Source organism: Babylonia areolata, chromosome 1 (genome assembly GCF_041734735.1).
Source record: "Babylonia areolata isolate BAREFJ2019XMU chromosome 1, ASM4173473v1, whole genome shotgun sequence".
In the NCBI taxonomy this organism is placed as follows: Eukaryota; Metazoa; Mollusca; class Gastropoda; order Neogastropoda; family Buccinidae; genus Babylonia; species Babylonia areolata.
Window position 1 is genome coordinate 58783218 of NC_134876.1, and position 17500 is coordinate 58800717.

The 17500-nt window shown below is 41.5% G+C and overlaps 2 protein-coding genes across 3 annotated transcripts in view; both read right to left on the reverse strand.

Annotated features, from left to right (window-relative positions):
• Positions 1-3482, reverse strand: part of LOC143284623 (equilibrative nucleobase transporter 1-like) — a 36690-nt gene extending 33208 nt beyond the window's left edge. Inside the window, exon 1 of the mRNA XM_076591484.1 lies at positions 3248-3482. The gene's annotated coding sequence lies outside the window, so the exon portion shown is untranslated. The remainder of the gene's footprint in view (positions 1-3247) is intronic.
• A 13444-nt stretch (positions 3483-16926) lies between these two features.
• Positions 16927-17500, reverse strand: part of LOC143284627 (monocyte to macrophage differentiation factor 2-like) — a 25391-nt gene continuing 24817 nt past the window's right edge. For both annotated transcript variants that reach the window (XM_076591497.1, XM_076591503.1), the window contains exon 8: positions 16927-17500. This exon is cut by the window's right edge and continues 9841 nt beyond it. The gene's annotated coding sequence lies outside the window, so the exon portion shown is untranslated.

Genomic DNA, 17500 nt, shown 5'->3' on the forward strand with positions numbered 1-17500 from the left:
TGCATGTGTGTGTGTGTGTGTGTCTGTGTGTGTGTCTGTGTGTGTGTCTGTGTGTGCATGCATGCATGTGTGTGTGTGTGCATATGTGTGCGTGTGCATGTGCATTTCTATGTATCATAAGCACACTCATGTACATGTGACACTCATTTATCTCATGTGATACAGATTCTGTTGTCATTATAAATAATGTGTCTATAAATAGAAAATGTGTCACCAAACACAATGGAAGAAATTCCCTTTTTTCAGTCCATGTAGAATAATTGTCTTTTCATGGATTCATAAATACTTTTCCTCGTAAGTTATGACTGCAGATATCACATGTGTACTTGTGTGTGGCATCAGGATTTTACTTAGTTCCTAATTATCAAGGAGGGAGCACAGGGAAGGGGTGGAGCTTGGAGAGAGAGAGAGAGTGAGAGAGAGGTGGTGTGTGTGTGAGAGAGAGAGTGAGAGAGAGGTGGTGTGTGTGTGTGAGAGAGAGTGAGAGAGAGAGAGAGAGAGAGGTGGTGTGTGTGTGTGTGAGAGAGAGTGAGAGAGAGAGAGAGAGAGAGAGATTACTAGAAATCTCAACTGTTCATGCTATCTATCTAATTCTATCCTCCAAAACATAAGAATGGGGGTAGGTCTATCAATCAGAATTTGGGACTGGGGGAAAGAAAATGAAAGAATTTGGTGGGAGCTGTGAGTGGAGCTCTAGGTTCTGAGTTTGTTTTGTATTCAAAAAGACAAACTAGAAAATAATTTTTTTTTTTTTAAGTTCTTAAATTAAACCTCATATCTTTATTTATTGTGTTCATCATGACACAGCAAACAGTACATAAACACTTTACATACTGTCACACATGCACACATTAGATATAGATATATATATATATATATATATATATATATATATATATATATATATATATATAGTACATAGACTTTGGAAAAGAGAAAAAAGTGTCAAGGCTTGCTTGATAAAAGACAGGGTAATGGACTGGGACGGCAGAAAAAGGAGGCAACAGTGAAGAGATAGAAAAAAGGCACAAACAAAGAGTGACAGAAAAGAGGAAATGTCCAGCATATAATTTCCAGAAGGCGGGGATGCTATTCATAGTATCATACTGAAAGACTCCCGGCATCCCCAGGGGGGTACATACAGTGATACACATACACACACAACTGTGTTGCCAGTGAGGAAAATCTCCAAGTATTGAAGGAGAAGGTTGAGGCTGCAATACAGAGTCTGAAGTCAGAGAAATCCCCAGGAGTGGACAACGTCCCATCTGAGCTTTTGAAGTACGGAGGAAAAGAGACCACAGAAGCACTAACAATGCTATGTCAGAAGATCTGGACAGAAAAGAAGTGGCCAACAGAATGGACCCAATCGCTGGTGATTCCTCTACCCAAGAAGGGCAACCTCAAGCAATGTCAAAACTACAAGACTATAAGTCTGATTAGCCACCCAAGCAAAGTCATGCTCCGCATCATCCTCAACCGATTGAAATACAAGACTGAGGAGCTGTTATCAGAAGAACAAGCAGGCTTTAGAAAAGGGCGGAGCACTGTCGAACAAATATTCAACTGTTGAGCCCTCATTGAAAAACATCTACAACACCAAAAGGACATCTTTCACAACTTCATCGACTTCAAGAAGGCATTTGATCGGGTGTGGCACAGCGGCCTCTGGCAAGTACTGAGAGGCTTCAACATTGATGAAGGGCTCATTCAAGTCATCCAGGCCCTCTACGAACATTCCAGCAGCGCAGTGCTCCTCAACAATCAACAAGGACAGTTCTTTCGGACTACAGTCGGAGTCAGGCAAGGATGCCTATTATCCCCAGTACTTTTCAACATCTTTCTGGAGAGAATCATGCAAGAGGCCCTCGAAGACCACCACACTTCCATCACCATTGGCGGCAGGCCAGTCTGCAATCTTCGATTCGCAGATGACACCGACCTCATGGGGGGCACTAACACCGAGCTCCAGGATCTAACAAACAGACTTACTACAAGAGCAAGTGCTTATGGCATGGAGGTCAGCACAGAGGTCATGGTCAACAGCACAACTAACATCAGTGCCAACATAACCATGAATGGTTAGCCCTTGGAAGAAGTGACCAGCTTCAAGTACCTGGGAGCAACCCTGTCCAAAGACGGCACCTGCACAGCAGAAATCCGAAATAGGATTAATTCTGCAACGGCAGCGATGGCCAGACTGAACAGGGTATGGAAGAGCAACATCAGATTCCACACAAAATTCCTGCTCTACAAGTCACTAGTGGTCTCCATCCTCTTATATGGTTGTGAGACATGGACACTGATGGCAGAAACAGAAAGAAGAATCCAAGCATTCAAAACCAAGTGCTTGAGGAGACTACTACACATCTCCTACAAGGAGCACAAGACCAATGACTATGTGCGGAACCTGGTCAGCAACCTTGTTGAGCCCCAAGAACCACTGCTGGCAACTGTCAAACGACGGAAGATGGCATGGTTTGGTTATGTCATACGACATAACACCCTCTCCAAAACCATCCTGCAAGGGACTGTACAGGGAGGGCGCAGGCAGGGGCGGCACAGAAAGAGCTGGTCCGACAACGTCAAGGAATGGACCAAAATGATGATGCCAGATCTCCTCACGACAACTGCCAACAGAACGGCATGGCGAGCTATGACATCTTCCTCATGTCCCCCCAACGACCCCAGCGGTCAAGGAAATGAGTGAGTGAGTGTTGCCAGAATATAGCAGAGAAAGTCCCCAGGGGGGTACATACAGTGATACACATACACACACAGCTGTGTTGCCAGAATATAGCAAAGAAAGAAGATTCAGTAATGAACAACGAAGTAAGCATCGAAAATCCGAGTTAAAATCTAATTTACATTCACAGGACTGAAGATATAATTTCATTCAAAGATCTGTATCTGTTGGGTACATCGCTGTCGCCAAGATTATGGCATTATCGCGACGGGTGGGGGTGTGTGCGCAGCTTGGCAGGTTCACTGTTGGGATGTTAATAATTTTTTGAAGATCTCAGGCGTTGGTGCTCTTACTATGTTTCCTTCCAGGTGGTTCCAGTCTTTTTCTGTGCTAACAAAAAATAACAAAAAGATACGGTGAAAAACGCGCCAACTTTTGTTCCCCTCGGCCATAAGGTGACGCTGGCCTTTGTAAAAAAAAAAATTATCATTATTTGAACATAACTGATATTCAAACGTGTAATGGTGTGTGAATCAAATTACCATAATTATAAGTACTTACTATCGTCTGTGCTGACACGGTGACTGTGACTGATGCGGAGCTCTCGACCTTATCACAAGTTCAACACGTGTGTTATCACCCCAAGCCTGCCACTTGCCCTGAAATTTTGGCAACAGAAATCCCCCTCACGCCCCGCGAGGATAACGTGTGCTTACTGGTCTTGACCAAAATGAAACGAGCTGCGAATGATGAAACTGTCTTTACACTTATATTAATCGAATTTAGGCAGATAATGTGTCAGTGTCAGTGCTTCGCCGACTTCCAAAGACAATGTTTTGGAGTTACTCCCCTTGCGACGGAGGTTATATATCGGTAGTTTCTCTTCTTCCACTAATTAATTAAACGACCAACATCAGTATGCTGATGAAAATTGTGTTGTGGGAGGTTGCTGTTGGGCGCAATTTAGCTGGGCTACCGTGGGATGTTCTGTTAACTGATAGGGGAGATGGGGCGCAGTCCACTGGTCTGTTCGCATCTCCAGCTCGGCCAATCCGGCTACCGTACCGGACCCCGGGTTCTGCTTGACACAATAAAACAAACAAGTCACTGTTTATTTTCGAGGACAGCCGAATAGATAAATCACTTGTATGATTGTGTGTGTGTGTGTGTGTGTTTCGTCCAGTCCTCGGCCGCACTAAATACAGCTTACACCCCTCTTCGAGTCAAAACAATCTGATCACTTGAAATGTAAAAATACCCCAAACATATCACAAATTAAAAAAAAACTACTAATTTGGGCTACATCGCACATGAATTTTTTTTTTTTTTAAATGCTTTCTTAAACTTGAAGCAAGTACCCTACAAACAAGTAACAAAATATTACTTCGTAGAAGTCAATCAGTTAAAGAGAAACACACAAACTGATACTAAGCACACAGTCGGGAGGATATGTTTTGAACATGGACAATGCTGGCATGAAGATCAACAAACGTAATAGTAAATGATGTCAGGAAGAGTGAAAAGAGTGATGCATGACTGTGTAGTATGATGCATGCGTTTGTAGTGCTTTGTGTAGCCAGACGAGCTAAGGGAAATAACTCCGGTTGATCCGAACTTGGAATAAACATGGCTTTCACTCCATTTGTCCCTTTACATAATATTACATGGTGGCAGCGGTCTCATCGACCGCAAAACATGGCAGAAAACCAGCAGGCAAGTGACAACAACGGTCATCGATCCCTCAATCTCCCCACTCCCAAACCGTTTGACGGCACGCCAGCGAACTGGCTGAAATGGCGCCAGCGTTTCGAAAGATATTGGACGGCGTCCGGACTGATGGACAGACCATGACGTGAACAGGTGAGCACCTTTCTGTACACCATCGGAGAAAGTGCTGATGACATTCTCGCCACCTTACGTGTAAACGAGGACACAACTGAATTCAAAGATTTGCTGCAGGCTTTCAATGGTTACTTCAACGTTAGAAAAAACATCATTATAGAAAGAGCGAAATTCAACAAACGCTCACAGGCAGTCGGAAAAACCATTAATGCATTCATTCAAGACCTCCACAAATTGGCCGGCGAATGCAATTTTGGTGACTTGAAAGAAGAGCTAATAAGAGACCGAATCGTGGTTGGTGTTATCGATGACGGACACACTATCAAACGAGCTACAGTCAAAAGCAGACCTGACACTGGCTCAAGCTGTCCAACTCAGCAGGCAGGCAGAGGCAGGATCAGGGCAGTGCTCTACCAAACACAAGACGATGGCACACAACGACCCATCTGCTTCATTTCAAGATCACTCACAGATGCAGAGAAGAGATGGTTACTGACGCAGTCATCGAAAAGGAAGCCCTGGCAGCTACTTGGGCCTGCGAGAGACCGAGGGAATATGTCTTGGAACTGAAGTTCACCCAGGAAACAGACCAGATGCCATTGATCCCCTTGCTCAACAAAACAGAACTGCACAAGATGCCACCTCGGATCCAGCGTTTTCGCCTCCGTCTCATGCGATATGACACCAAAGTCACCCATGTGGCAGGAAAGAATCAGATCACAGCAGATGCGCTGTCACTGCACCAGTTTCGCTACCCGACAAAAATGACGTCAGCCTTATTGGTGATACAACTGCACATACCCAACAGTGCTTCAACATCCTCCCAGCATCAGCAGAAAAGTTACATCGAATACGGCAATCACAAACAGATGACCCAGAAAGCACCAAAGTTCACAAGTACTGCACCAATGGCTGGCCCGTCTACTTACCTCACTCTCCACTCCTCCAGCAATACTGGACCAACAGACAGCACTTCACAGCCGTCGATGACCTGCAACTCTTTGATGATTGCATTGTCATTCCCCGTGACCTGAGAATGGACATCATCAACCACCTACATGAAGGACACCAGGGCATCACTAAAACCCGTGCCTTGGCCTCATCTTCAGTTTGGTGGCCTTCAGTCTCCTCCCAGATAGAAGAAATGGTCATCAAATGCCACACCTGCGCAATACACAGGCCAGCCCAAAAAGAGCCATTACTTCCCCCCTCCTTCCCCGAACGCCCATGGTCCAGAGTCGGGATGGATCTCTTTGAACATGATGGCAAAATGTGCATCATCATCATTGACTACTATTCTCAATGGATCAAAACAGGAGAGTCTGTGTTCATTAAAGACATGATCAAAACCGGACAGGTTGTAGCGGAACACCACAATCCACGCTCCTTCATTGTGACAACAGTGCAGGGAACGATCCGCCACAACAGGTCACACCTAGTGGCCATGCCTGGTGAAGCCCCACCAACTGTAGACAGCCACTGCCACAGGGAATGCCACATCTTCGGGTTCTCTTTCACCACCTCAGCAGATCTCCTCATCCCTCATCGCCCAGACAGCAGCCACCCATACAGATGACTACGCCCACGGCCCCAGGACCAGATCGGGCAGACCAGTCAACAAACCGGCAAAGCTGAATCTGTGAAAGTGTACCCAGCAGATCTGAGAAAGGCCCTTATGGCTTATCTGTACGGGGAAAACAAAGTGTAGGAAGTGCAAATGTGCTCCCATACAGGTCTGAGAAAGGCCCCTATAGCTCACCTGTCTTGGGGAAAACAAAATATTAGGTTGAACACTTCACCAGCCCAACAAACTTATCTCACCCCATAACCATACCAAAGTGTGGAACACAGTGCAACATTGGCATATCTATTCTTGTGTGTGTACATGTACATTGCTTCTGAGCACTTACCGGCAACCGCTGATCTAGTCACATGTCATAATCAGACGTATACTGGTACCAAATCCAAAACCCATACAAATATGTTTAACGTATTGTGTTTGGTTTTCACATTTTCTCTTCTTTTCTCCTTTTCACCAAAAAATTCTCTCATCACCAAAAGTTTCAAAGCAAATCCCATGATATGTATTCGCCCACAAGCCATAATTTCCTTATCTCTTTGGAAGGAAACTATACTGAATTGATTGACATTGTTACGAATCAGTAGACTCAATTAGGGGGAAGAGGAGAGAAGTGAACAGACTCTCACAAAAGCTCAGTGAGACTCATAGTGCATACTGCATGATCAGCTTTTAATTCATTTTAGTTCATTTTGTATCTAGATGGAAATGAACAGTACCCCACACAAAAAAGGGGAGTTGTAGCATGATGCATGCGTTTGTAGTGCTTTGTGTAGCCAGACGAGCGAAGGGAAATAACTCCGGTTGATCCGAACTTGGAATAAACTGACGTGGCTAACACAAAAGCAAAATGTCTGGACTCCGTTTGTCCCTTTACATAATATTACAGACGGAATGAAATAAACTATGAATAACTTGGAGAGAGTGGATGGAAGAGAAGGGATCGAGAGAGACAGATGCCGGGATATAAGATAAACTGAAAATAGGATACCGGTAATTTTCGAGGATATTAGATTTATATGCTTAAAAATGTTATCAATTATTCATCAAATAATTGATATCAAAATGTTGGGCCCGGAGGCCAAACTGTCAAAACAAATTACATGAACTTTGATTAGTGCTCACAGGCAGCGGATTTTGAAACTGCACGTCCTCGTTTGATTGGAGGGAGGCGTCGTACGTGGCAGATTCGGAAAGGCGTTGGACTTCTGAACCAGTGGTCAGTGTGGTTTCACGGTCCCCCGTTTCGGTCTGTACTCAGTGAGGTATACCTGTTGTGTCCTTGGAACAAGGCGCTTAATTTAGAATTTTCTTACCGTGAGCTCATGCAGGTGTGAATGGGTACCTGCATGACTTGGTTGGGGAAGGTTTAAACGACGAAAGCCGGAGAAGACTGTGGGCCCCGCCTTCAAATATCGGAACTGAACCTTCGACACAGTGGATAAGAATTCACTGCCGCTGGTATTTAAAGTCCGCGATTCACTACTCCTTTTTGGCCCGTGTGTGATCCGCAGACGGAGTGATTTTTCTTCTTTTCGTTTTACGGATCGACTGAGCCAGTAGGGGGCACGGATTTCAGTCTCAGTGCCTGTGAGTGAGTAAAGGCCCGGGGTCTGGGTAGGTGATGCTTCACGCGGTGATGTAAACCCAGTGGAAGGACGTGTTGTCCGCTGCTGTCACGGTGTTGTGACGTGAGCTCCACTCAACTGACTGTAATTAAATAACTTGAGTAAGTGCTGAGCTGGCCAGTATGCAGTTCACGGTCCACGGGGCTGTTCAAGCTGTAAAATGTGTGTCCATGCATATAGAAGTGAGTTTTGTTTTCCTTTTCAGTCCTGACGGGTGGAGAGATATGCAGACGAGCGGCGTGTCACATAAGACTGTGTACTGACAATTATCATGTCAATGTTTAGTGTGTGTGCGAGATGTTTGTGCTTGTATAGGAAATGTTCTGGTTCGTTTGTTCAGTCGTTGCTGTTTATAGTTTACTACTACTACTACTACTACTAGTAGTAGTAGTAGCAGTAGTGGCAGTGATAGTGGTGATGATGATCAGTAGGTCAAAATAAGTATATAAAGCCGGAAAAATAATAATAACAATGTTCAGTGTTCATGTTTATGGCTGCTGATCAGTTAATCGTTTTCATCAGTTTCGATCTGAACCTGAAAGCCACCGATGAAATTAATGTAGTGCAAGATGTACTGTATCTTAGTTTTATTGCTGAACTTTTCTGGCAAACGGATGGAATTATACGATATTGTCAATGGCAACTTGAAAACTGACCCAGTTCAAAGTCAGTACTTTACATATTGATGGTACGAATGACAGAGACGATAAAAGAAGATATACATTTCTTAAAGCAACAAAAGCAGGATAATTAATTACTTTCTCTATGAAAACGCACCCAAAAGAAAAACCTGCAAATCAATTACTCACGAACTAGTTGGGGGTAGGGGAGACTGAGGACCCTCGATCGCGACATGGGACAGGTCGATACACCGCCGATAATTCGGTTTCGTTTCATGCTTCAGTGTATTCAGCATTGTTCGCCGGCGTTCAGTTCTTAGATGTTGATTAACTTGAACCCGAGCTACTTACGGCGCCAGTTTGGAAAGAGGACTTCTACTCAGTCTTCTTCAGCGTTCTCAGGCCATGAATGTCCGTCTGCATGGCCATAGTGGGTAAGATGCGTACATGTCCGGTTTTCTCCTATGCTTGTGACGCTGGTGAGGAGGTCTGCCCGCTGTCTTCATCCAACACTGATGTTCCGCCTTCGGAGTGTACTCATGGTTTGATTTTGGAGTCTCCTTCTCCCAGATGGATTGCCGTCCAAGGTTAATGAGCTCCATCTGCCCAAGTGTGGCCAGCAGTAACTGATGTACCCTTGCTGATGCCCCATCTGTCACTAGCAGCATTTGCCTCCGAGTTCTTTGGCAGTTTGTGCACCAGTTGGCCGGTTCTCCGCCGCAGACACTGGGAGGATTTTCTGCCGAAGGGTTCTGGGTAAGGATGCTTCCTTCAGGGGTTGATGCGTCCGTCGTGGGTGTTCTACGAGTTTTCCTTCTTCATGGGTTGTTCAGGGATGGTCGTCGCATCTTCTGCATCCGTAGCTGGGGGATTATGTTTGTGGGCACCAGAGCATGTCCACACACCGGTGGGCATGCATGCCGCACGTCAAGGGGGCAGTTCTTCAGTCCCTCGTACCGCCGTGCTAAGCCTGAGGGCGCGAGCTACCCAGTTTACAGCATCGCCATGAGAAGACGCAAGGACGGGTCTTGAGACAAGCAAGGTTATGCTAGCCCACGAGAGCTGCACTCCATGACACGACAGTAAGTTAGTTTTGTTAAAAAAAAAAAATTTAAAAAAAAAAAGCACAGCAAGCAAGCAGGCACATGCTATATGCAACCACCACCATGTGACACAGACCACAAACTCTAGGCTAGAACGGTCGAAGGGGGAGCATCCTATTGATAACTCCTCTTCCCGCACCACTAACAACACTTGTCCCCTGGAGTCATCATCCCACACGGAACAAAGGCTCCTTGATGCCGGAACAAGGACAAACTTGAGGAAATAGGGTCTAATCCATCTGCATCTGTGAACTTAAGTTGACGCTGCAAGTAATGTCTGATGCTCCTTTCATATCTCTATTAGTTTTTTCCTTCTTTTTACGCGCGCGCGCGCGCGCGCACACACACACACACACACACACACACACACACACACACACAGCAGTTTTGAATTTGTAAATGATTCGGGAATACTGTGAAATAATTGATTAATTTGACTTGAGAAACACCGCGTGTACTTTGTCCTTTCTTTTCATATATATATTTATTTAAGTAATTGGTTTGAGGCAGGTGACGATGGGACAGGTTGCTACGTTAGCGTGGTAGGTCACGACAAGTTGTCTCGAGGTGCCCATATAAAGTCTCGAACTGCCCCAACAGTATCTCGAGGCTCCCCAATAATGATCTTGACCTGCCCCGTTTATGTAGCAAATGTCTCTATCCTTCTGTATTAATGTTTTCATGACAAAACATTTTGTCAACAAATATCAGTGTGCGTGTAGTGTGTGTGTGTGTGGGGGGGGGGGGGGGGGAGTCATGAGTCAGCGTGCATTTACATCAGAGTGCTGGGGTATTATTGAACATATGTTTGTGGATCAAGCATGATGTGCATGTTGCTATTGTCACTGTTGTTGCTAGTGTTTGCTGAGTCGTAACGTACACATGAGTGCATGGGCTGTGATCAGAACCTTTATGTTGCATCAAGTGTAAGAGTCTTAGTGGATTGATGACTCTTCGCAGGGCAGGAAAAACATTTGATCTGTCTTATGATTATGTCCCAAGAGCAAAGAGGAAGATGGAAAAAAAATCTGAAAAAATTCTGCCGCCAACAGAACTGTTCAAGACAAAGTCGTCGCAGATGAGCTCACTGCGAATGATGTGAAAGCCTCCAAGACTGGATTGTCTTCAATGAAACTGAGAATCTGTTTCAGGGCAATCTTACGTGCGAAAACATGGTGATACTGATAAACAGATGAGCAAGCATAAAATGAAGAACATTCTAAATAAATGTGACAGAAAAGATTGCATAACAATAAACATCAAAACTATTTGGTCCAGTTATCACGCTCCCTACAGGAGGAGGAAGCATTGTGAAACATTATGTAGAAAGTTGAACCATTTTGATGTCATTCCCAACATCTCCCGGGAAAGATTCTGTTAGTCTTATCATATTATATCATATTATAGTATAGTATAGTATATCATTGTACACCATATTACATTGTATTACATTATAGTGTATCACATTACATTGCATTACACTGTGTCATGTTATGTTTTAATATGTTATATTACGTTATATTAAATTATAATATTATATTACATTATATGTTATTATATATTATATAATATTGTATCATATATTATATTATGATATATTTGTTTGACCGAGTTATGTATATTGCCATATTTTCGTTGTTTGCTATTGATTCTGATTTTTGATTTGAGGTCGGTGCATTGCAGTGACCCATCTTATGTGAAATACAATAAATAGACGTGTTTCAGTGTCATTACTGTTGTCTTCAAGAACGCCACTGTCATTATCGTCATTGCACTGAAATAGATTCTCAGTTTCATAGAAGACACTCAGAACATGAAAATATTATTTTAAAAAACAAAGTAAAAGAAAAGAACAAACACACACACACACACACACACACACACACACACACACACACACACTCATTCGCCCACTCACCAGCTCACTCACTCATACACATACACATTTTAACCAGTACTGTGTCATCACCTTCACGATCTATTGTTGTCTTTGTTAACACCACTGTCATCATCATGTGCGATGGAGCCATCGAAGACAACAACTGTAATGAGTGCTTTGACTGTAGCCTACACGATGGGCCCATTTCAGCTGTTCATACTTAACGAAGAAACAATTTGATTTCCTTGTGGAATGTCCCTGCAACAATATTCAGTGGCACTGTGAGAAGTGCCAAGCAGAACAGTGTGAAAGAAAATTTGAAACTGAAGCTGAAATTGACCACATAATCAGAGTGATCGAGAAAATGCAAGTAAAGATTGACAAATTGGAATCAGAACACACCGTGGAAAAATTCTGGATGAGAAGATAGAAAAGATGGTCGAAGAAAAAAACTGGCTGAAGCCTAGGTGGGTTTGAAAGAAAGCGGTGGGGATACACAGACACAGAGAGATAAAGATGATACCACAAACCTGAAAAACAAACTGACAGAAATCGACCCCGTATTGACCAAAACAGAAATCCTTGCTATCACAAGATTGGGACGCAGACAAGACCGACTTAGACTCTCGAAATTCAAAGTAAATGACGAGAAGACCAAAAACAAAATATTAAAGAACTATCACAAACTGAACAAAGACAATACAAGACAAGAAGATAGACTCTATTTCAACCCAGACCATACCCCCTTGCAGAGGCAGAAACACAAAGAGCTAAGGCAGACAATGAAAGACTATATCGCAGCAGGAGAAACTGACCTTATGATCAGAAATGGTCGGTTTGTTAAAATACTGTAACATCGCTGGTGGAAGGGATTGACCTACCCCTTCACAAAAAGCTGCAGAGGCGGCCTCACCAGCTGACCAGCCAGACTGTTGAACATCGCTGGTGGAAGGGATGGATCTACCCCTTCACAAAAAGCTGCAGAGGCGGCCTCACCAGCTGACCAACCTGTAGAGTGACCGAGTAGTCAGCAAGATTATAATGTAAATAGTTTTAAAATTAAAACATCACTTTTTCATTCTTCAACAGCAAGTAGTGCAGATTCAGATACTTTAACTGTTATTTATACAATTTTGGATAGTTTTCTAAACAAAAAGGATGAATTGTTAACACTCACTTAGGAAAGGAAGGCGAATGTTGTGGCGGTGACAGAAATTACTAGCAAAAACCAAGAGGAAATAAATTTGACTGAATATCACATCCCACGTTTTGATTGCTTTTTAAATACAAAGCCATTACGTGGAGTGGCACTCTACTTTCGGGATAATCTAAATGCTCAACCAGAAAACTTACCAAATGATACAGCATTTCAGGAGAGTGTTTGGTGCGAGGTCTCAGATGATTCTGATAAAAAGAACTTATTGGTGTAATATATAATAGCCCCAATTCAACTGATGAAAATCATGATAAGCTGCTGAGTTAGTAAAATCAAGTTATATTCAAAAGTATGAAAATATCTGTATCATGGGTGATTTTAATTTCCCTAAGGACTGGACAACCAGCTGCTCAAGCAAAAAAGATAGTGATTTTGTGGAAGCTGTCAGAGAGGCCTATCTGATACAAAGTGTTGAAAAACCCACAAGGCGCAGAGAGGCACAAAGACCTACAAGAGACGATCTGACATTTGTCAGTTCAGAAAAACTGTTATCTGATATAGAACATCACAGTCCTCTTGGAAAGAGTGACCATGACGTCCTCATTTTTGATTTATATCTGAAAAATTCAAAAACCATTACAAGTACTCGATTGGTAAAGGTAATTATGATAATATCAGGAAGACCTGAGCAGTACTAACTGGAGCCCAATTGAAAAATATGATACCACAGAAGAAGAATGTTGGTCATTTATCAAAAAACATATTTTATGCACCACAGAGGCCAATATACGAAAAAGAAAGGTATGTGGTGTTACCAAAGTAACACCACAATGGATGAACAAATCATTGTCGAAAAAGATTTTTTTTTTTAAAGAAAGGAAAAAAAAGAAGAAGAAATACAATGCTTATAAAAGATTTTTAAACCACTCAAGATGGTACAGATTATCAGCTTAACAGTAAACTGCACAATCAGTGTACAAAGTAGACGAGGAAAGCTAAACGGGAACACGGCAAGAAAATAGCTCAAAAGTGTAAATGCAACCCAAAGTGTTTTTGGAAATAGTTAGAGGAAAATTGAATATGACCACAGGCATCAGCCCCCTGGAGAGAGAAGACGGGAATATGGCAGAGGCTGACAGGGAAAAAGCAAATATCCTTAACAATTTCTTTTCTAGTGTTTTCACAAGGGAAGACACAGATAGTGTTCCCCATTTAGAACCTGCCTCATGATCAGATGGTATTACATTAAATGATATTATTAGAACTCCAAAAGCAGTTGAAAATAAGCTTAAGAATCTTAAACCTAATAAGGCAGGTGGACCTGATGATATTTCACCAAGAGTTTTGAAAGAAGCTCATGAAGAATTATCAGTTCCATTATCTCTTTTATTTAATAAATCATTAGAAAAAGGCAGGTTACAACAAGATTGGAAAAAAAGCAAATGTAACTGCCATATATAAAAAAGAAAATAAATCTGCAACGGGAAATTGCAGACCAATTAGCCTTACTATAAATGTGTTCTAAGCAAAGTTTTAAAGTCATTTATTAGAGATACCATTGTACACCATAATAATGTCCAACAATGACTTATTTTCTAAATGCCAACATGGCTTTCGTACCGGGACGTTTTTGTGTTACATAGTTATTAGAGGTGATGAATGATTTTACAGAAATGTTAGACAGTGGTGAAACATTTGATGTTGTATATATGGACTTCAGGAAGGCTTTTGACTCCGTTCCACATACACGTCTCATTGCAATCATATGGAATAACCGGAGGTGTATTAGTATGGGTGTCAAATTTCCTGAAAGACAGAACCCAAAGGGTTAGAGTTGGGAATACTTACTCCTAAGAAACCAAAGTTTTAAGCGGTATCCCCCAGGGAAGTGTACTTGGCACCATTCTATTTACATTTTTTTTTTTTTTATTAATGACCTGCCGGACATGGCTTTTAACACATGCAAAATCTTTGCGGATGACACTAAAATTCATAACCTGAGCAGCCATAAATATACATTACAAACAGATATAGATAAGCTAATAGAATGGACAAACACATGGCACCTATATCTTAATGCAGATAAATGTAAAGCATTACATGTTGGGAAGAACAACCCCCAGAATGATTACATTGTGAGACTCACAGGTGGACAGAAGAGTTTAAGTAAATGTTCAGAAGAAATTTAAAGACTTGGGAGTTATCTTTGATGATGATTTAAAATTTGATAGACACATTACTTATGCAATATTAAAGGCAAACAGAGTACTCGTGATTATAAAAAGAACTTTCTCATATATAGACAGTGACACTTTTGTTAGATTATTTAAGACACTAGTAAGACCACACCTCGAATATGGAAATGTTATTTGGTACCCGCTATACAAAAAGCAATCTGTTGCAGTTGAAAAAGTTCAAAGAAGGGCAACAAGGTTTGTTAGTGGATTGCAGGATAAAAGATATGAAGAAATACTGAAATTACTTAATTAACCATCTTTTAAATTTCGTAGAATTAGAAGGGATCTAATACAAACATCTAAAATACTCAATAATATTGATAAACTAGACAAAGAGACTTTTTTCAAAAAAAACTTTCACGGATATAACAAGGAATGCCACAAACAAACTATTCATTAAGTATTCAAGGAATAAAATTGGAAAAAAAATGCTTTAGTAACAGAAATGCACCTTATTGGAATACATTACCTCTGCATGTTGAGATGGCTAACAATGTTAACACTTTTAAAAATCTCCTAGATCAGGTACTGAAATAGTAACAGCAAGTTGAAATACATTTATGATAAATGATAAATAAAAAAATTTAAATATATTACTATTACTCCCGAGCAAGTGTACTGGCAACTCAAATCAATATTTTTTTTGTCAGGCTAGGACACACACACACACACAAAAGAAAAAAAAGAAAAAGAAAAAAAAGAAGAAATAAAGCCGAAACCGCGGAAGGCTTATAAACGTCCCAAAGACTAAACTGAGCTGAACTGAATGATCGTCGTTGTCGTCGCCTCCATTTCTCGTTTCTTCTTCTCTCTCTCGGTTTTCTCTTAGATTAGCATTGGGAAAAGACAAGAGCCCAACTCCGATGACAAAAGAAATCGTCTCGCGACCACGCTTTCTCTCAATCCCACGATTTCTCTCAAAGTGAGAGAAAGTGAGAGAAATCGTGGGATTGCGAGAAATCGTGGGCTTACAGGGGGTCCGGTAAATGAAGGAAACCTTGGTGTTGTGATGATTACGATTTTTTCCCGAAGGGAATGATATCTCTTTTCGCCATTTTAACTGTTCTAAATTTAGTTTAGGAGTATTGTCTAAATCACAAATTCCACTTATTCTAATGGAAAAATTAATCTCGAGCACCCCTCCACCTGTGTCGACGCCAGTCTGCAGTCTAAACTGAAAATCATGATGGCAATTTGGGTATAAAGCATCCGACACAATTGTTTAATCTGGCATCCCCAGAAAGCAATTTTATAAATCAACCACTTTCACCTCACGTTATCTCTCTCTGATCTCGAGCAGAGATGCATAATTTGTACACAAGTATTGTTTCAACTGACTTCATAATGGGCGATAATCATGGTCAGTTTGCTCAACAGTTGAACTTCGAGAACATACTGTGTGTATGCAGAGTAAGACTGATCGCGAGGATCTGGATCTGGATGGATACGTTGCTGAAGCCAGAGACTGACTATGACGGCAGTGGGGGTAGGGGGTACGCACAGGAGTATGACAAGTGGTGTTGGCTCTAGGCCGTCTACATGAAGCCAGCCGAGGAACGTGATGAGTTATCAATTTATGTGAATCCCTTCCCTTGTTAGTGCAGTGGGTCGGACCATTGAAATTTTTGGCAATATCCACAATTTTCCCCCAGAAGACGGAATGAGTAGTGTTCTCAACAAGGCGTGGACATTCAATCCAGTCACACAGAGTGCTGGAGGGGATTAAGTCATGTGGATTTGGCCGACCATTTTGTCCACACATGAATTTTGCATTTTCCTTGTGTGACGAATCTTATGTGTTTCATGTACTCCCGTCCATTTTACATGTGGCCAACTGCGTTTTTGAGATTTAAAGATTTGATGTTTGACTTACCCGATGTACTGTGCTATTTCAAAGACTTTTAATCTAAAAGCTTGTGAACTTTCTTCCTGTGTATCCAATACCACCTTGAAAGATACTTTGCACCTCTCTTTCTTTTTCGACTTCTTATTAAGATTATTTCAAACCAATGGATCTTCATATTTACATGTGCATGTGTGTATTAATTTTTGTTACCAACTGATCCATCAGTTCAGAGTTTTGAAAATATATTTCTTAAATGAGTATCTTGCTCTTGGTCCTATACAAATGCTGAATAGGTAAACAAGTGATATTTTTCACACATCAATTCAAAATAAAAACACAGGACTGCTTGGTACAGATGTAGGAAGTTTATTTATTAAAGGCAAGTACACACAGACTAGTAAAAATCAAGTAGATGCATGAAGAAAAAAGGAAAATAAACACCTGGATTACAGTGCAAATGATGTTTCTGACATCACTATAGATTGTGCAATATGTAAGCACTTATCAAAGTACATTTGCAACATTTTATTTTTCTTTGCTCACATTAATGTCAACGATGCCAATAAAAACATCAACGTATAAAATATCAGGTGTTTAATATCAGGGGTTTTGTTGTTTTTTTAATGGGAGTGGGCTTGGCATCTAAAAAATATTTTATTACTATTGGGTTTTTTTTTGGTTTTTTTAGAACTTACATCACATATATGTTTTAGAACCTACATCACATGTGAGAGCAATGCATTCAAGAGACAGTTGTACATAGGCCAGTGATGGAAATGTGGGCTGGATGGGGATCAAACAAGAAGACAGGAGCACAATATGACCCTGCAAAGGATGAAGCCATTCAAACCAATCACTCATTACCATCAATATATATGTCAACAATTTGAAGCTAGCCAGTTTCCTTTAACAGCTCTGGCTAAT